The following is a 22,016-nucleotide window of genomic DNA, read 5'->3' as shown; positions in this document are numbered from 1 at the left end:
CTTAATCATATCTTTCATATTGTGGTGACCAGAACTGCACACTATATTCCAAATATTCTTCAACATTTTATACAACTGTAAAATGATGTCCCAAAGCATCTACTCAATGATGCAAAGATGACACACACCTTCTCTGCTACTCTGTTATACCCACATTGGCATTTTCAGACAACTATTTACTCATGTCCCAAGGTCTGTCTGTTCCACAACACTCTCCTGAACCTTATCATTCACTGTGTACATCCTGACCTGATTTGATTTCCCACAATGAATCACTCTGCACGAGTCTGAATTAATTTCCATCTGCTATTCACTTGTACACTTTCCTGGTTAAGCCAGATCATGCTATAATCTTAGTCAACTTTCTTCATTGCCCACTTCCCCACTACTTTTGGTGCCATCTGCAAATTTATGAATTATGCCACCTACATACTTTTAAAAATTAATTAAAACAATTGCGAATCCAGCTTCAATCCATTCAGTACACCACAGGTTACAGGACCCCAATCTGAAAATATTATCCTCCACTCTATCACTCTCTGCCTTACACCACCAAGCCAACTTTGTATTAAATTGACCCATTTACATTGGGGATCCCCTGTGCTCTGACTTACTGAACCAGACTACCATGTGGGACCTTGTCAAGCACCTTGATAAGGTTCATGCAGAAAATGTCTACCACATTGCCCTCTTGGTTACCCTTTCAAATTTGAAATTCAAATTCAAATACAAAACCAATTCAAATTTGAAAAGCATGATTTCCCACATACAAAGCTACGATGACTATCCCTAATCAGTCCCTACCTTTCCAAATGCAAGTAAATCCTGTATCTCAGAATCCCTTCTAATAATTTTCTCACTCCACATGTCAGCCCAACTGGTCTGTAGTTTCTATCTTATCCCCGATACCCTTCTTAGATAAATGTATAACACTAGCCATCTCCAGGATACACCTATTCAGACTTGGAATTTTCCGCAGTGCTCTTTCGGGATCTGATTAAAATTTCTACAATCACTACTTAATCATGGATTCTGTTTAATTTATACAATTAAAATTTACACTTCTATGCTTATAAAACCTCGATGGAATCTACCCTCTAAAGTCTTTCTTCACAAGGGAAGACAATCCTGAAGATTTAAAACGTCCAGTTTTCATGGAAGCAGTTTAGAGGTTGGGGAATGAGCTTGGTCTGTCAAGGAGAGCTTGTTAATAAGGTACGTTATCCAGAATTTTAAATTTTACCCCTGCGGAAACAAGCACTAGGTCATAAAATTCAATCATTTATCGGTACTACAAATATTTGCAAACTTATAGATCACGTTATTGACCCATATTTGCAACATTTTGCATAAAACTTCAGACTTGCAAAGTTGAAACTTCATTTTTTCAATCTCATAAAATACACCCCCCGGCATATCTCAAATGTTTGCATGTTGTATGTCTGTACACTTCAAAAAGAAATTCAACTTACTTGCCATCACAAAATGGTTACAGCGTCTTTCAGTGAATAATCAATCAGTTTCAAGAAAACATTGCTGGTGTCCTTTTTGCATTGATCACTGATCTTGACAAAATGAATTTCACTTTACTGTGATTTATTTCAAACAATACCTTTTGAAAAGTTTAAGTCACTATCTAAATTAGAACTTCATATTTATATTAGACATATAGATCAGTTTGTAATAATTATTTTAATTGGAAAAAATAGGATTTAACAGATGAAACTGAAATAATGTGCAACATATACTGGCCTACTTGCTTCTGGACTTATACTTCATGTACTTATGCATAGTACATGCAAGAAAAGTTATGAGCTCTAATGTAATGGAGGAGCAGTTGGTGGCAATTGAAGAACGGGAGCTTCAAAGGAATCAATAGCTGTATACCAAGCCTGTCATGTTGATGGTAGATCTCAACAAAGTGAAGACATGTCAAGTGTAACTCAGTTGTAGGTTAAGTCCCACTCCAGAGACTTGATGAAAACCATCTAGATTGTCAATTTACCAAAATACTAAGGAAGTGGTGTATTGTCAGAGAAGTCATCTTTCAAATAAAATGTTAAGTTAAGGTACTGCCTTGTCTCTTAAGTTCCCCCAAATATTATGTTATGGCCAATATTTAACTCTTAACTAGCAGATTAGTTGATGATTATCATAGAACATAGAACAGTACCAGCACAGGAACAAATCCTTTGATCGATGATGTCTGTGCTGACCATGATGCCAATCTAAACTTAACCCACCTGCCTGCACTAGGCCCATATCCCTCTATTCTGTGTCTATTCATGCATATATATTGTTTATTATTATGTTATTATTTATGAGATATTGCTACATGCAAAATTATTACCACATTTTCTACCTTACAACAACGGCTACATATCAAATACCTTATTAGTTGTAAAAACCATAGAGGTTATGAAATATGTCAGATACTTTATACTTTATACTTTATTGTCGCCAAACAATTGGTACTAGAATGTACAATCATCACAGTGATATTTGATTCTGCGCTTCACACTCCCTGGATTACAAATATTAAATATTAAAAATAGTTAAAATTAGTAAATTATAAATCATAAATAGAAAATAGAAAAATGGGAAGTAAGGTAGTGAAAAAAAACCAAGCGGCAGATCCGGATATTTGGAGGGTACGGCCCAGATCCGGGTCAGGATCCGTTCAGCAGTCTTATCACAGTTGGAACACAGCTGTTCCCAATTCTGGCCGTACGAGTCTTCAAGCTCCTGAACCTTCTCCCGGAGGGAAGAGGGACGAAAAGAGGGATAAATGCATATCTTCACTTTTAAGCGATTATAGTTAAATTAAAGTGAAATAAATTTCATGAACAGAAGAGCTTTCCATTACCTTTACACCCTTACCCGACTTTTGCCAAAACACGTGAATAATAATAACTGATGGCAGATTAAGATTCTGTACAATTTCAACAGTACTGTTTTTGGTCTCTCTCCTAACTATGAATGTAAGGTGTCACTGTTTCTTTTTACAATGATATCTGTAAATGCTGCTAAATGTAATAATCTGGTTATCCACTTCATATCTCAAGAACACTGTATTGTTTTCAATTCATTGTTTGGGGTGCTTTCAAAGTTTAAAAAAAAGTGATTTGTGGAACATAATTGCATTTGGTGTGATTTCCAGTTAGGTTTAGCAGTAAAAAGATGAATTAAAAAAAAACAAATATTCTCTACAGATTCTGTTTGACTGATGGATCTTGATGTTTAGTACAGTTCTTGGAAATAATTTCTCCAATCAGTTTTTTTCTGATAATGATAACCTTGATGTTGTTACTTTTGTCCTCTCATAAATATTCTTACCATTAACTAACTCAATGAATGTTAGAAAACACACTTAGCGTACAATAAGTAATTGCTCTTTCCGATCCCTGTTCAATTAAAAAAATTATTAAATTAGCTGCACCACTTAACCTTATACAAATAACAAAATGGATCAAAACAATTATAATTCAACAAATATCTGATTTGCTCTATTTCTTTAAATGACAGCTTTAAGCTGTTTGTCTTTCCCATCTGTTTTTAGAGGCAGAAATACCTTTGGGTGAGGCTTCTGCCTGAATACTACAAACAAACTTGATGCAAACTCCAAATTGTTTGCTATGCCTCATTAAAGAGAATATAGAATAGTACAGTTCTATTTCACTAATATGATTTTATTAAATATATTTATAGCCAGATCATGATTATATTGGCACATCGTTAGCAAGGAATAGATAGATATGTCAGCTAAACATTTTTCCAGATTCCAAAATTTAGCTGGGTAAAATTACTATTTATCTAAAAATAAATGCTGTATAAGTGGTATGATGATATGGCAGTACACAGCAGGGGTCCCCAACCTTTTTTGCACCGCGGACCGGTTTAGTATTGACAATATTCTTGTGGACCAGCCGACGGGGTGGGGCGGGGGTGGTGTTCAAGTAGAGTTGTCAACTTTCTCACTCCCAAATAAGGGACAAAAGTAGCAGTCAAATACGGGACACTTGTGTTTATCCCAAGAAAGACTACCATGACCATGAAGCCTTGCGCGGGCACCTGTGTGCGCATGCGTGACGTGCGCATACATGATGTGTGCATGTGTGCATGTGCCGATTTTTTTTCTACAAATCGGTTTTGGCTTAATCTTCCTGATTCTGTTAAGTGAATCTACACTGTATATACATTATTTCTACTTTATATAGGCTATGGATTTATCATATCATTCCTGCTTTTACTATATGTTAGTGTTATTTTAGGTTTTATGTGTTATTTGGTATGATTTAGTAGGTTATTTCAAGTTCAACAGTATGCGACAGGGAATGAGGAAAGGTGCAGCTGACTCATATCATTGCATATCGCCAAATCATATCGTTTCCTCGCAGCCCAGTAGCACATGCTTTGCGGCCCGGTGGTTGGGGACCACTGGTATAGAGGTAAAGAGGTGCATTTGGGAGAATGAGCATATTGTTCATGTGATTGTTATTTTACATGTGAAGCTGAGTCCATACCTTCAGAAAATATCACAGTGAAATTTGCAGACAGAGCTCTTCAACATTGGTAATGATTCTTACTTTTCACATTATTGCCTCTAGATTCCTTACTTAGCTCCTTTCCTCATCCTTACCTGTATGCTATTTCACTGTGATATTTTCTGAAGACATGGCTCAGCTTCACACATAAAATGACAATTACATGAACCATCTGCTCAGTTTCCCAAATACTCCTCTTTTACCTCTATACTGCCATATCACCATACCACTTATCCAGCACGTATTTTTAGATAAATTGTAGTTTTAGCCAGCTAAATTTTGGAATATGGCAAAATATTTAGCTGAGATTTCTACTTGTTCCTTGCTGATAATGTGCCAATATAATCTTGATCTGGCTATGAATATATTTAATAAAATCGTATGAGTGAGATAGAGCGGTACTACTTAATGTTCAAGGCATACTCTTTTCTCTGGAAAGGGAAAGGCTAAGTGGTAACCTGATCAAGGTCTATATGATTGCAACAAATTATAACAAAGATGTCATAAACAAACTTCATTCAGAGAGGTCAAATTTAGGCACCATAAATTCAAAGCAGAATTAAGAAGGATTTTTTAAAATAAATTGAGTGACCATAAAACCTTAAGATATAGAATCAGAATTAGGCCATCAGGCCCATCGAGCCTGCTCCAGCATTGAATCATGCTGATCCCTTTTTCCCCTCCTCAGCCTCACCTCCCAGCCTTCTCCCCTAACCTTTGATGCCATGTCTAATCAAGAACTGATCAAGCTCTGCCTTAAATACACCTAACGACCTGGCCTCCACAGCTACCTATGGTAACAAATTCCACAAATTCAACACCCACTGGCTAAAGAAATTTCTCTGCACCTCTGTTTTAAATGGATTTCCCTCTATCCTGAGGCTGTGCCCTCTTATCCTAGACTCTCCCACTAAGTCCTTCTGCAGCCTACCTGTTTCCGCAACACCACCTGCCCCCTCCACCAATCTTTGTATCATCTGCAAACTTGGCAACAGAACCATCCATTTCATCATCTAAATCACTGATATACAGTATAAAAAGAAATGGTCCCAACACTGACCCCTGCAGAACACCACTATTCACTGGTAGCCAACCAGAAAAGGATCCTTTTATTCCCACTCGATGCCTCTAATCAATCAGCCAATGCTCTAACCACGCCAGTAACTTTCCCGTAATGCTATATGCTCTTAACTTAATAAGCAGCCTCATGTGTGCACCTTGTCAAATGCCTTTTGGAAGTCCAAATATACAACATCCACTGAATCCCCTTTACATATCCTGCGTGTAATCTCATCAAAGAATTCTAACAGGTTTGTCAGGCAAGATTTTCCCTTAAGGGTACCATGATGATTTTGTCCTATCTTATCCTGTGTCACCAAGTACTCCATAACTTCATCTTTAACAATTCACCCCAACATCTTCCCAACCACTGAGGTCAGGCTAACCGGTCTATAATTTCCTTTCTGCTGCCTTCCTCCTTTCTTAAGGAGTGGGGTGACATTTTCAATTTTCCAGTCATCTGGCACCATGCCAGAGTCCAATGATTTTTGAAAAATCATTACTAATGCTTCCACAATCTCTAACACTACCTCTCTCAGAACCCTAGTGTGTATTTCATCTGGCGCGGTTGACTTGTGTACCCTTAGGTTTTTCAGCTTTTTGCACACCTTCTGCCTTGTAATAGTAACCGCACTCACTTCTCTTCCCTCACACCCTTCAACACCTGGTGCTCTGCTAGTGTCTTCCACAGTGAAGACTGATGCAAAATATTCAGTTAGTTCATCTGCTATCTCCTTGGCCCCTGTTATTATTTCTCCGGCCTCATTTTCTATTGGTCCTATATCCACTCTCAGCTCTCCTTTATTTTTTACATACTTTAAAAAGCTTTCACTATCCACTTTGATATTATTAACTTTGAGTGGTTAACAACATGAAACTCATAACAGTTGAGATATATGAGGAGATGCTAGATAAATATATAAAAGGGTAACAAATATGAGAATGCACTGATAGAGCTAGATGAAAGAGGTTCACAAGGAATATAAACAACGGCATGAACATTTGGGTTAAATCATCCATTTCTAGAAAAGTGTTTTCCTTTTTCATCAATCTGAAAAATTAATTCTGTGTTCATCTTCACAGATACAATCTGACCTGTTGATCTAACATTTGCTACTTGTGATTTTGATTTTCTGTAGCATTTTGCTTGTGGTCTGTTTCTCAATTATACATGGGTGTCACAATGTGTGCTGGCAATGCGACTACCGAAGTACAGAGGCAAGACAGACTCCTAAAAAAAGACAGTGACCAGGGTTTATTCATAAGAATTCCAACAGATCATCAGTGGCTTGGCCAAGCAACACAGGGGATGTAATATTCTCAAAACTGGAACTAATCGGTTGTCCACTTAAACAATACAAATAACATGGAATTCCTGTGCCTATCAAAATAAACTTAACGTTTAAACAGAAAGCACCAGGAGACTGCACTACAAATAGTGTGTCACTTGAGATAAACACAAGAAACTCTAAATGATTAACAACTCTTATTAAACAACAATTAACCAATTCAGGTGCTAGAAACTCCTCAGAGCCCAATGCTCTCTGGCTCCCAGCAGAGGCCCGAAGAACCCTTTACAGTATTCCTCTCCCTATGGCTGGCACCTGACAGCACAAGGAGACCTGGGAAACTCAAGGTAGGTAGATCAGTGAATAAACCCTAGGAAAATTGAATAAACCCAGGGAACACTGAATGCGTAAACCCCAGAGACCTGGAAGGCCATGGAAGATCTGGATGACCTGGAAAACCTTGATGGACTTGATGACCTGGAGAACCTTAATGACCTTGATGACTTTGAGAACCCTGATGAACCTTGAGGACCATGATGACTTTTTTGACCTTGAGAACCTTGATGAACCTTGACAATCTTAGGAACGTTGATGACCTTGAGAACTGGGGATGCTTAGATGTGGAAAGAGCCTCAAGACCCAGAAAAAGCCTTGAACATAGACTAGGGACACTTGGAATGTAAACTTGGTACATGAACTTGAGAAACTCAGAACATAGACTAGACTCTGAACGTGGACTTGGGAATAGATGACATTCTCAACTAAAGGTGACTGATGTCAAAACACCACTTCAACCTCCACTGGGTCCATTCCTTAGTGGAGTTTTGGTAATGTCGGAACCATAGTGCAGAGGAAAGAAGGACTTCCAAAGCGAGACAACCACTAGAGTTTATTCATAAGCATTCCAACAGAACATTGATGACCCAGCCAAGCGACACCGCAAGATGTAACATTCTCAAAACTAGAAACCTGTGATGGGCACTAATCGGCCATCTGCTTAAGTAATACAAGCAACAGAATCCCTGAACCTGTCAAAATAAACTTAACAAGTTTAAACAAAAAGCATTACAAAGAGTGAGTCACTTGAAAAATAACAGAAGTGCCTCTAAACAATTAATGACTCTCATTAAACAACTATTAACCAATGCAGATGCTCTAAAAAGCTCAACACCCCATGCTCTCTGGCTCCCAGCACAGGCCTGAAGAGCTCTTTACACATGGGATTTATTGGAAATAACAGATACTTTGCCAGAATTGTGATAGGAGGTGCTGAATGGAACATTTGGTGGAAGGTAGGAATGGTGGTATGTGACTTCCGCTATCTTCAGTGTTTCAACATGTTCCTGAACAAGTGAATTGAGGGTCTTGGTGTAATCCTGAATGCTCCTCCTCCATTTTGAGTGGTCACAGGCCAGGGATTCCCATGAGCCAGTGAGAATTTTAAATCATTTTTAGAAGGCTTCAAAAACATCTTTGAAGCAATTCTTCTCTCCTGATAAATTCTTGCTGTGACAGAGCTCATAACAGAATGATTGTTTCAAGCATGCAATTGATGTAGCCCATGACGTGGAGAATGCAAAATATGAATAGAACCTCAGTGCTATGGTTTTGGTTTGGAATAGGTTATTGATATTCCTTCATTAATCTCACTAGTGGACATGGATGGTTTTGCAGAGACAGTATTTGTGGTACCTCTCAACTGCTTTGAGATTCCTGCTGTCAGCAGTCCTCGCAGAAGTATACAGGGGAGTGTAGGAATCTTTGCTGCTTGGTAGCCGTCGTCAAGTTGCATGTAGTATTTTTGTTGTGTGTATTTAGAGGCAGTGCTCCATGTCATTATTGACTCATGCTTTGAAACATGAGAGAATGGATCTTAACTGAACATCCATAAAACAAAGTTCTCCTATTAACCTGTCCGTTGCACAACACTGCACCCTGATAATAAATGCCTATGACAGGATCCTGAAGGATCACCTCTAGTTTGGCAGCATTGCTCTGGCCATCTCAAGAAGTGTGTCCGAAGATCAGACCTCAAACCTAGTACAATTCTATATAATATTCTTCAGACATGTGTCCCCCCCCCCCGCCCCCGTGTCGTTTCACATATCTGCCACATACTGTTGCCAATGCTCTTGGCTACCAACTTCTACCTTCTTGTGAAGAGGATGCATTTCCAATATGTAATATTCCACATGTGTAGAAGATGCTACATTAAAGTTCAGAGTAAAATTTATTATTAGAGTACATATAGTATATCACCACATACAACCCTGAGATTCTATTTTCTGTGGGCACACTCAGCAAATCTATAGAATAGTAACTGTAAACAGCATCAATGAAAGAGCAAGAGCATACAAGACAACAAGCTGTTGAAATGCAACTATAAATAAAATATCAATAAATAAGAAGAGCATGAAATAATCAGAAAAAAAAGAGTCCTTGAAGTAAGGTCATTGCTTGCGGAAACATCTTAATGGATAAAGGACCTGATGCTGCTAAATGTTAAAAACCTTGAAAGATTCAGTGGGCAGCTGTAAGTACATTGAATGTCAAGTACTTTTCCTTCATCACAGAATGAATACCTGGACCACTCTTGCAAAATTACTTAGAACCTTTTTAATCCCTTATGTAATTTTTGAAACCACTCATTCAATCAGGCTATTTACCTAAAATTAGTTATGAATTTAAATGACCTTACTTCACAAACTTTTGAAATGTTAGACGTGTACACTGGAATTAACTCCCAGATCGCTACTTCGTATTTTCTTATTAGCTGATATGCAAACATAATGCAGTAAAATAAATGGAGCATAAACATCTTCATTAAATAATGAGTTTGATAATATAAAACACAAAAAAGTAAAATGTAAACAGACAGTTTTGTCCATCAAGTCCACAGTTTTATTGATAATGTAAACTTTGCTGTATATTCACTCTACAGTTAACCTCCTAATTCAGAGTTCTCTAGTGGATCTATGAGGGAAAATAAAGACATATCCAGAAATAAATCTGATGCTCTATCTGAGAGATGCAACTTTCCATGAGCCAGCATCATCACTTATGCTTCCCTACTTGTCAGGAATTGGAGAGGAGGCTTGACCCAAAAGCAGAGCAATGGAGATAATTTAGCAGTAAATACTACAAAATAACGAGCCTTGGGGGGGGGTCACAAAACAAGAACTAAACACATGGTAACTGTCACAACAACAGATTCGACAGCACAGCAGATACACCAATTGCACTTGTGAATATTTCATTGTGATAGTATTTAACTCCATTCATTCTCACAATACTGTGTCCAAGTATTTATCAAGACTTGGACACAGCAATGCTTCACTGTCTGCTTGCATTCCGCCTTGCCTGAGAAATTGGACTGTTGAGTCAACTGACTCTGAAGACTAGCGGTATTCATTTTATTCTTAATTGTTCTTTTCAGCCGCAGTGTAGTCTTTGTTGACCATTTGAAAGGTTTAGTTAATGGCCCTGTTTGGCCTAGTGTTTATTGTTTCTTTTCCCTTTAACACTGTTCACATTAAAATCTGAACTATCCACCTGCTTCAGTGTCTCTCACTCCACACTTGGGCCATATCCGAAGCCGGTGACAGTAACTGAAGGCTAGGAGCAGCAGGCTGAGGCTGACTGTTTTGACAGATGAAAAAAGGACTATGGATGAGAGCTGGGTTTATATATTTTCTCCTTCAATAGGCTGCCAGTGATGAGTTGGAAACAAGTGGCAGGTGTCTTCTGTTAGCTGGGTAGAGACGGGGAAGTGCCTGCCTGTGCAAGCCTGGTAGGAACCCACCCTCAACCGGCATCTGACAGCCCAGGGTGATAAGAATTGGTTCGGTGGAAGTCCTCAATGAGTGATGGATCAAAAAAGATACTGGCAGCACCAAAGACCTCTCCTCCATACCATGCCCTTCCCAGTCAACCAGGTACTGCACATCCATCCATAATAACATGAATCCATCAACCAGCGAATCATAAACACTGGCCCACCTTCTACCATCCTTGGTTCAGGAGTGCAGGCTCAGGTAGGCTAAGTGGTCCGTTGACAATGTGCAGGAGGCAGGACACATGGAAGGTAAGTATAGTCCTGAGGGATAGTGCAGCTGGAGATGGTAAGATCTGGGTTGATGTGATGAGTAATTTTAAAAGGACCAATGAACAGGGATGAGATCTTGTGAGAGTTGGTGCAGAAGGGCAGATACCACACTGTCAGCCAGACAGGAGTAGTCTGGCAGGGTTCCAACAGCGGTAAGCCTGGTGGTAGTAGGCATTCCAAAAGGGGAGGGTGAGCAGCCCTTGGTACATATTGGCACCAATCACATAAGTAGGAGGGGGTCCTGAAGAGCGAATTTGGGGAGCTAGGTAGAAAGTTGAAAAGCAGGACCTCCAGGTAGCAATCTCTGGCTTTCTGCTGGTGCCATGCACCAGTAAGGGTAAGAATTTATACGGCAAATGAATGCATGGCAGAGGAACTGGTGCAGAGAGCAGGTTTCAGATTTCTGGTTCACTGGGATCTATTCTGGATTGGATGTTGTGTCAAAAACAGGATTTGACTAAGTAAGATTACAGACTTTAAGGTAAAGGGGTCCTTAGGAGGCAGTGATCATAACATGATAAAATTCACAGTGCAATTTGAGAGGAAGCAGCTAAAGTCAAATGTAATATTTTACAGTAGAGTGAAGGGAATTACAAAGGCATGAGAGAGTAGCTGGCCAATGTCGAGTGGAAGGGGACACTAGCGGGGATGACAACGGAGCGGCAATGACTGGAGTTTCTGAGAGCAATTCAGAAGACACAGGATAGATACATCCCAAAAAAGTAGTATTGTAAGGGCAGGATGACACAACCGTGGCTGACGAGGGAAGTAAAAAACCAACATACCTGTAAAATCAAAAGACAGGGTATATAATAGAGCAAAAATTAGTGTGAAGTTTTTGGCTTGGGAGGCTTTTAAAAACCAACAGAAATGAACTAAAGAAGCCATAAGGGGAAAAAAGATGAGATATGAAGATAAGCTAGCCAATAAAATCAAAAAGAATACCAAACGATTTTTCAGAAGTATAAAGAGTAAAAGCAAGGTGAGAGCAGATATCAGACTGCTGGAAAATGACTTTGGAGAGGTAGTGATGGGGTGAAAGAGCTATGACCAGCTGGCAATCTGGATATTGGAAGTTTTGCAAGGATGGGACTTCAATCAGTTCCTAAGTTAAAGGGCAGAACCTCCAGGGTTGTGATCTCAGGATTGCTGCCCATTCAATGCGCATGTGAGGCTAGAACTAGGAAGATTATACAGTTTAATACGTGGCTGAGGAGTTGGTGTAGGAAGAAGGGCATAAGATTTTTGGATCATTTGGTGTCTTCCAGGGAATGTGGATCCTGTACAAAACGGATGGTTTACACCTGAACTGGAGGGGGTTAATGTCCTGATGGGAAGGATTGTTAATGCTGCACAATGCTGTCTTAACTACAGTTGCGGCGGATGGGAACCAGAGTGCCAGAACAGTTGGTGAAGAGGTTGTGGAGGCAGATATTGGTAAGACCTCAGACAATGTTACGAATCCAAAGGTTGAACATGATGTAACTAGTGTCCTGAGTTGCCTATATTTCAATGCCAGAAGTATAGTAGGAAAGGCAGATTGTTGCCTGTGCCATGCACCAGTGAGGGTAGAAACAGGATGATTTGGCAGATAAATGCATGGCTGAGAAGCTGGTGCAGGAGGCAGGGCTTCAGATTCTTGGATCATTGGGATCTCTTCTGGCGGAGGTATGACCTGATCAAAAGTGATGTGTTGCTCCTGAACCCGAGGGGGAGCAATATTCTTGAGGGCAGGTTTGTTAGGGCTGTTGGGGAGGGTTTAAACTAATTCAGCAGGGGGTGGGAACCAGAATGATGGGACTCAGGATAGGACAGATGGTAAAGTAAAGATAGCGTGCAATCAGATTGTTAGGAAGGGCAGGCAGGTGATGGGACATAGCCTCAACCAACAAGGTGAGTATCAGTACATCAGCGATGCAAAATCAAAAAGGGTAGCAAGTACGGTACTCAAGGTGTTGGATCTCAACGTGTGGAATATAAGAAATAAGGTAGATGATCTTGTTGCACTATTACAGCTAGCCAGGTATTATGTCGTGGCCATCACTGAATCGTGGCTGAAGGATGGTTGTAGTTGGGACCTGAATGTCAAAGGTTACACATTATATTGCAGGGATAGGCAGGGGGGTGGTGTGGCTCTACTACTAAAGAATGGCATTAAATCAGTAGAACGATATGACATAGGATTGGAAGATGTGAAATCCTTGTGGGTTGAGTTAAGAAACTGCAAGAGTAAAAGTACCTTGATGGCAGTTATATACAGGCCTCCCAACAGTGGCTGGGAGGTGGACCACAGATTACAGCAGGAAATAGAAAAGGCATGTCAAAAGGGCAATGTTATGATAGTCATGAGAGATTTTAACATGTAGGTCGACTGGGAAAATCAGGTTGGTAATGGATCTCAAGAGAGCGAGTTTGTTGAATGCCTAAGAGATGGCTTTTTAGAGCAGTTTGTCATTGAGCCTACTAGGGGAATCAGCTATACTGGATTGGGTGTTATGTAATGAACCGGAGACGATTAGAGAGCTTAAGGTAAAAGAACCCTTAGGAACCAGTGATCACAATATGATTGAGTTCAACTTGAAATTTGACAGGGAAAAAGTAAAGTCTGATGTAGCAGTATTTCAGTGGAGTGAGGGAAATTACAGTGGTATGAGAGAGGAGTTGGCCAAAGTAAATTGGAAGGAGCAGCTGGCAGGGATGTCAGCAGAGCAGCAATGGCGTGTGTTTCTAGGAATAAGGAAGGTGCAGGACGTGTGTGTGTATTCCAAACATGATGAAATACTCAAATGGCAAAATAGTACAACCATGGTTGACAAGGGAAGGCAAAGTGAATATAAAAACAAAAGAGAGGGCATACAACAAAGCAAAAATTAGTGGGAAGACAGAGGATTGGGAAGTTTTTAAAAACCTACAGAGAGCAACAAAAACAATCATTAGAAGGGAAAGGATGAAATATGAAAGCAAGCTAGCAAATATCAAAGTGGATACTAAAAGCTTTTTCAAGTATGTAAAAAATAAAAGAGATGAGAGTGGATATAGGATCACTAGAAAATGAGGCAGGAGAAATAATATTGGGGGACAAGGAGATGACAGATGAACTAAATGAGTATTTTGCATCAGTCTTCACTGTTGAAGACATGAGCAATATGCCAGATGTTGTAGTGCAGGGGTCCCCAACCTTTTTTGCACCGCGGACCAGTTTAATATTGACAATATTCTTGCAGACTAGCCAACCTGGGGGGCGGGGGTGGGTGGTCAAGTCGGGTTAAACTCACCTTAACATGTCTTTTACAGTTAGTGTTGCCAACTTTCTCACTCCCAAATAAGGGACAAAAGTAGCAGTCAAATCCCGGGACACGTGCTTACCCCAGGAAAGACTACTATGACCATGAAGCCTTGCGCGGGCATCTGTCTGCACATGCGTGTACATGCCGATTTTTTTTCCACAAATCGGTTTTGGCTTAATCTTCCCAACTATACTGTACATACATTATTTCTACTTTATATACACTGTGTATTTATCATATCATTCCTGCTTTTACTATACATTAGTGTTATTTTAGGTTTTATGTGTTATTTGGTAGGTTATTTTTTGGGTCTGGCAACACTCTAAAATTTTTTCCATATAAATTAATGGTAATTGCTTCTGTGCTTTACGCCATTTCGGCACGGAAGGTTTCATAGGAACGCTCTACCTTAGTGGGGGAAATACGGGACAAGGGCGGTCCCGTATGGGACAAACCAATTTAGCCCAATATACGGGATGTCCCGGCAAATACGGGACAGTTGGCAACCCTATGTACAAGTTCAACAGTGCGTGACAGGGAATGAGGAAAGGTGCAGCTGACTCATATCGTTTCCTTGCGGCCCGGTAGCACAAGCTTTCTGGCCTGGTACCGATCTGCGTCCCAGTGGTTGGGGACCGCTGTTGTAGTGTGTGAAGGAAGAGAAGTGAGTGCAGTTACTTTTACAAGGGAGAAGGTGCTCAAAAAGCTGAAAGACCCAAAAGTACATAGTTAACTTGCAGGTTGAGTCAGTGGTAAGGAAGGCAAATGCAATGTTAGCATTCATTTCAAGAGGTCTAGAATACAAGAGCAGGGATGTGTTGCTGAGGCTTTCTAAGACTCTGGTGAGGCTTCACCTTGAGTATTGTGTACAGTTTTGGGCTCCTCATCTTGGAAGAGATGTAATGGCATTGGAGAGGTTCCAGAGGAGGTCCACAAGGACGATTCCAGAAATGAAAGGGTTATCATACGAGCAACGTTTGATGACTCTGGGTCTGTACTCACTGGAGTTTAGAAGGATGAGTGGGGATCTCATTGAAACCTTTCGAATGTTGAAAGGTCGAGACTGAATAGCTGTGGAAAGGTTGTTTCCCATGGTGGGAGGGTCAAGGACAAGAGGATACAGCCTCAAGATGGGGGGGGGGGTGTCCATTCAAAACAGAGATATGGAGAAATCTTTTTAGCCAGGGGTTGGTGAATTAGTGGAACTTGTTGTCATGTGCAGCTGTGGAGGCCAGGTCATTGGGTATATTTAAGGCAGAGATTGATAGGTTTTTGATTGGACATGGCACCAAAGGTAGTCGGAGAAGGCCGGGAAATGAGGTTGAGGTGGAGGAAATAAATGGATCAGCCATGATTGAATGGCAGAGCAGACTTGATGGGCCAAATGGCCTAATACTGCTCCTATGTCTTATGATCTTATGATAACAGTGCTGAAGATGAGGTAGCTGGTTTACAAACAAACAATATGTAATGAGGAGAGGCCACTGATGGGGCAAAATTGCAGTCAACAGGATGGGTTCCAATGTAAAAAGGACAAAATTGAAAAGGGCGCATTCAGGATTGAAGTTGTTATATTTGAATATGTGCAGTATACGGAATAAGGAATTGGTAGGTATGATATTGTAGGCATCACTGAATCATGGCTGAAAGATGATTATAGCTGGGGCTTAATGTTCAAGGATACGCATTGTATCCAAAGGGCAGGCAGGAAGGTAGAGGGTTCAGCATTGCTCTGTTGGTAAAAAAATGAAATCAAGTCATTTGAGAGAGGTGACTATGGGCAGAAGGTGTTGAATCATTGTGGATAGAACTAAGTAACTGCAAGAGTAAAAAGACCCTGATGGAGTTGTATGTAGACCCCCAAACATTAGTAAGGATGTGGCCTACAAATTACAACGGGAGGTAAAAAATGCATGCCAAAGAGGCAATGTTACAATAGTCAAGGGGGACTTCAATATGCAGGTATATTGTCAAAATCAGGTTGGTGCTGGATTCCAAGAGGAGGAATTCTAGAGTACCTACCAGATGGCTTTTTAGAGCAGCTCATTGTTGAACCCACTAGGGGATCAGCTATTCTGGATTGGGTGTTGTGTAATGGTCCAGAATTGTCTGTCTGTATCTTGTTTTACGGCGGTTGGCATCTAGCTTAATGGTGCATTACCGCCACTGGTCCAGAATTGATTAGAGAGCTAAAGATAAAAGAACCTTAAGGGGCAAGTGATCATAATATAATTGAAATCACCTGAAATTTCAGAAGGAGAAGCAAAAGTCAGAAGTATCAGTATTAAATGGAGTAAAGGGAATTTGAGGCATGAGAGTGGAGTTGGCCAGAATTGATTGGAAAAGAACATTAGCAGGGATGATGGCAGAGCAGCAATCATCATCATCATCAGGTGCCATGGCCAGTTTGAGCTTTGACTGCCATGGCCCACACACTCCTGTTTCGGGTCAAGTGGATCAATTCATTGGTATTCATTTCCAGTTCTCTGGCTGCTGTCTCCCCATCATCATTTGTCTTTGCCTTCCTCTTGCTTTCTTCCCTTCAATCTTTCCCATAATTACCATGCATTCTAACTCCCCTTTCCTAATCACATGTCCAATGAAGTCACGTTGGCTTTTCACGATCTCATACATTATTTCTCTTTTTGTGCTTGCTCTGTTCATGACATCCTCATTAGATATTCATTTTGTCCGTGGTATTCTTTGCATCCTCCTCAAAAGCCATATCTCTGCTGCTTCAATTCATTTCCTCATGTTACGAGATATTGTCCAACATTCTGAGCCATATAACATAACTGGATAAATGTAACATTTCAGTGTTCTGAGGCGAGTTATCATGCCTAGTTTAGTGTTGGTCAGTATACTCTTCATTCTCATAAAGGTGTCTTTTGCCATCCCTATTCTTCTTTTGATGTCCATGTCGCACCTGCCATCTGATGTCACCCAGCTTCCTAAGTAGTAAAGGTTCTGTACTTGTTCTGTCTTCCCAGTTTATTCTCAGCCTGCAGATAGGATTCTCCTTCTTTTTGGATATCATTATATATTCTGTCTTTTTGCAATTGATAGATAGACCCATTTTTGCACTTTCTTCAACAACTATATCAATTAAGTTTTGTAGTTCTTCCTCCCGTGACGAGAATACACATAAATTAAGATGTTTGCTGGCCTGGGATAGCACCAGTGGCATCAGCAGTTGGTCTGCCACATGTCCTCAGGGGAGGGAGAGATAAGGAACAATGAAGCAGCATTTGGAGGTGTTAATGAAGGAGCCATCAGTCTGGGTATTGTCAAGATCGGCTCCCCCTTTGAACCCTGAACTGTTTGAAGTGATGGGCAGGCGATCTGGAGATGTGTAATGAAGGGACGGGAGAGAGAGCTGTCTAGAGCAGCTCCCCCTTTGAACCCTGAACTGTTTGAAGTGATGGACAGGCGATACCCCAGCAGGGGGATAAAAAGGGACAGGTTCGCTAAGGCAGGACACACACGACACCCCGAGGTAACGAGACCCTGGAAGCGGTGCGCCTCTCACAAGTCGGTGGAAAGCTCTTGGACGGCTGATCGGGGGATCAGCCTTAAACGCACAGGGTGGAAAGGTACGATCAGCGGGAACCCGGTGTGTGTCCGCCCTTGCTTGGGTGCCGGGTTCACTGCAGAGGATCGACCGCATCTGGAGGAGGGGTCACAGTCTGTGACCCCAGGTGACATCACAAAGGACCCGCCCGAAAGCTGCTTGTGAGCAATATCGCAGGTCTGTGAGTGGAAGCCGTGTTGAGTGATCAGTCATTCTCGTTCTCTCTCTCCCTCCCCCCACGTTGTCCATCGCCATGGCAATGATTACTGCGAACTGAACTAAATTGAACTGGACTTTGTGTTACTTTGAAATTGGTCATTTACCCCTAGACAACGATAGAGCTTGATTGATCCTGTTATCTTAATTCTGTGCACATGTGTGTTTATTATTGCTGAACTGTTGCATTTATTATTCTTTCGATTACTGTGTTGCTTGTTTCTTTAATAAAACTTTCTTAGTTCTAGTAATCCAGACTCCAACTGAGTGATCTATTTCTGCTGGTTTGGCAACCCAGTTACGGGGTACGTAACACTCCGTACTTGCAATTAACACAGTATCATCTGCACATCTAAAATTATTGATGTTTTCACCGTGAATTCTGATTCCCAAGATGTCTCTCATTTTTTGTAATACTGTTTCACTGTACACATAAAACAAATGGGGGAGAAAACACACCCGTCTAATGCCTCTCTTGATTTTTGTAAACTGACTCACTTCTCCATTTATTCTTACAGCAGGAGTTTGTTCCTAGTACAGATTTCTGATTAGGCAGAGGTCTTTCGAATCTAGATCTTGAGTTTCTTGTAATATTTTGAATAACTTATTGTGCTTCACTTTATCAAATGCTCTGTGTAGTCAATAATACAAATAATCTTTTTGCACTTGAATAGCTCGTTCTGATAGTATCCTTAACATCAATATCGCATTTCTTGTACTTCTGTCTTTCATAAAACCACATTGTTCTTTACCTATTTCAGCTTGTATCTTACTTTCAGCTCTTGTCATCAAAATTTTTATAAGTATCTTAGTGATATGACTCATTAAACTTATGGTCCTTATGTAATTCACATTCTATTGCTCCAGGTTTCTTAGGAAGAGTGATAAATACTGATTTTTTTCATCTCTTCTGGTATTATTCCAGTCTCATAAATGTCATTGATTAAATCAGTAAGTTTTACAATTCCATAATCTCCAAGGGCAATAATTTGTTCTATTACTAATCCATCAGGACCTGCTGCTTTTCCTTTCTTCATCTTATTTATTGCATTACGAACTTCAGATTTTAAAATAATTGGACCTTCAATTTTCTTCTTAATTTTTGGTTTTTCACCTCGATCGTCTTCAAACAATTCCTGAATATACTCAGACCATCTGTTCATAATCTCATCTTTTTCCATGATAATAGTACTACCCTTTGCTTTCAAACATCCACCTGAAGAACAGAGGAGCTTTTTACCAGTAATATTCGTGATTTGTTGATGTAACCTTTTTGGATCAGTAACAGGGATTCTTTCTAATTGCTCACATTCCCGGTTTAACCATTCTTCTTTAGCTTTTTGACATAAACTTTTAACTTTTTAATCTAAGGATTTATATTCTATAGGATTTGCTTTCTTCCGTCTCCTTTCTTCCATTAGATTTTTGATTTCATCTGTCGTCCATTTATTCTTTGCGCTTTTTTCTTTTTTAGGAATCACTGACTTTGCTGATTCTACCAGGGCATCCTTTAGAGAGTTAAACTTCATTTCTACATGATTGCTATCATCTTTAACAGATTCTATTTCTGGACTTTGAAATCTATTCCTTACTTCAATTGTAAATTTTTGTCTTAAGTTTTCTTATTTAATTAATTGTGAGTAGTCAAGGGATTGTTCAGGTTTTTGCTTCTTTAGTTTTTGAAGTTTTACTTTTACATGACATATTACTGGGTTATGGTCACTATTACAATCTGCTCCTGGATATGTTTTGCATTGAGTCACTGAGTTTCTAAATCTTTGGTTTATAGTAATAAAGTCAATTTGATTTCTGGTGTTATCACCTGGACTTCTCCAGGTCCGTAAGTGTCTTGAATGGTTTTTAAAGTAGATATTATTCATAATGACCTGATTATTCATCTTGCACCACTCTACCCATCTTTCACCTCTTTCATTTCTTTCCTCTGGTCCAAATTTTCCTGTGGTATTTCCATCAGCACCTTGTCCTACTTTAGCATTTAGATCTCCCATGACAATAACAATATCTTGAGATTTGCATCCATTCTTTGCTTGTTCAAGCTCTTCATAGAATTTATCTATATCCTCATTTGTTCCATCTGTTGTTGGTGCATTTCCTGTATAATTGCTAAATCAAATGGTTGTCCTCTGAATCTAACAAAGAGCACTCTTTCTGATATTGCCCAATGTCCTAAAACACTTTTTGCCTTGTTTTCATCCATAAGATGTTCCACAAAAATAAATTAGTGTTTTATTTCTATTCTAACATGTTCCAGCACCTGTCCAACGAACTTCGCTAATTCCCATGATGTTAATCTTTAGTCTTTCCATTTCATTTATCAGATTGTCCAATCTTCCTGCTCGATATAGGGTTCTTATATTCCAAGTGGCAATAATTTTCTATTGTGTTACTTGAATTTCATAAGCAGTAGCTTGATGACAGTCGGGGATCCCCTGCTGCCCAGAATCAACCCTACCGTGCGAAGCATCTTCAGAATTGTCTTGAAGATCCTCTTGACGCTGTTGTTGTGCGATACATTTTGTGAGTTTGATCATGGTTTTCTTAGCAAATAGATTCTAGGAATCCTAGTACCTAGCAACGTGGTTTGCTATTGCCTTCCGTTGGGTGAACTAAAGAAATCGCCATTTCTCTTCCCAAATGTTCATCCGCCTGTACTATAGCTGTTGACATTTGAGGTCCTAGCTCATCCGCCTTCTCCGTCATAAGTTCAGTTACTGAACCTGCTGGATCCACCACTGGCCTTGGCTCGTATCCTGAGTAGGAACCCTTGCAGGTGCTACTGTTCCAGGTCAGAGCGGCCCTGTGAGCAATGAATGACTAATGGGTAACTCCACTTTCCCCAAAGCTCTGAAAGTCCTCAATCACAGCCTAATCACTGGTTGCAATTTAGAGTCATAGCCAGGACTAAGAGCAGCGATAGAAACATAGAAAACCTACAGCACAATACAGGCCCTTTGGCCCACAATGCTGTGCCGAACATGTACTCACTTTAGAAATTACCTAGGATTACCCATAGCCCTCTATTTTTCTAAGCTCCATGTACCTGTCCAGCAGCCTCTTAAAAGACCCTAGCATGTCCGCCTCCACCACCGTAACTGGCAGCTTATACCATGCACTCACCGCTCTCTGCATAAAAAACTTACCCCTGACATCTCTTCTGTACCTACTTCCAAGCACCTTAAAACTTTGCCCTCTCGTTTTAGCCATTTCAGCCCTGGGAAAAAAGCCTCTGACTATCCACATGATCGATGCCTCTCATCATCTTATACACCTCTGTCAGGTCACTTCTCATCCTCTGCCGCTCCAAGGAAAAAAGGCCGAGTTCACTCAAAAGTCCAATGGCTGGACTTTTTGGAAGCAATTTGGAAGGCACAGGATATTTGCATCCCAAAGAGGAAGAAGTGTTCTAAAGGAAAGATGAAACAACCATAGCTAACAAGAGAAGTCAAAGCCAACATAAAAGCCAAAGAGGGGGCATAAGATAGAGCAAAAATTAATAGGAAGCTACAGGATTGGAGAACTTTTAAAAACCAATGTCATAAAAGGCTGATTTATACTTGTGCATCAAATCAACGCCGTAGGTACGGCGTAGCCGTGAACCCTATGCAGTGCCTACGCAGATCCCTACACGGTAGTCTGAAGTGCATCTCTCCCAAAATGTAACTACACGTCGTGGCAACGCAGACCACAACAACTGTGATTAGTCCGCTTGGTAACATCACACTTCCTCCTACGCTGCAATTGCTTCCCATTGGGCGACTGAAGGGCAGGGAAGGAACTCTGGCTGCAATGCTTTCCATAAAGCTTTACAGACCTCTGAAATTATGGAGGACACATTTTGCTTTTACGAAAAAAGATGCTCGCTTTAAACTTGTTTACCCCGAGAAAGACTACCATGACCATGAAGCCTTGCACGGGCAGGTGTGT

This window comes from Mobula hypostoma, chromosome 3 (assembly GCF_963921235.1).
Source record: "Mobula hypostoma chromosome 3, sMobHyp1.1, whole genome shotgun sequence".
Classification (NCBI taxonomy): domain Eukaryota; kingdom Metazoa; phylum Chordata; class Chondrichthyes; order Myliobatiformes; family Myliobatidae; genus Mobula; species Mobula hypostoma.
Note: the sequence above shows the minus strand (reverse complement) of the source record.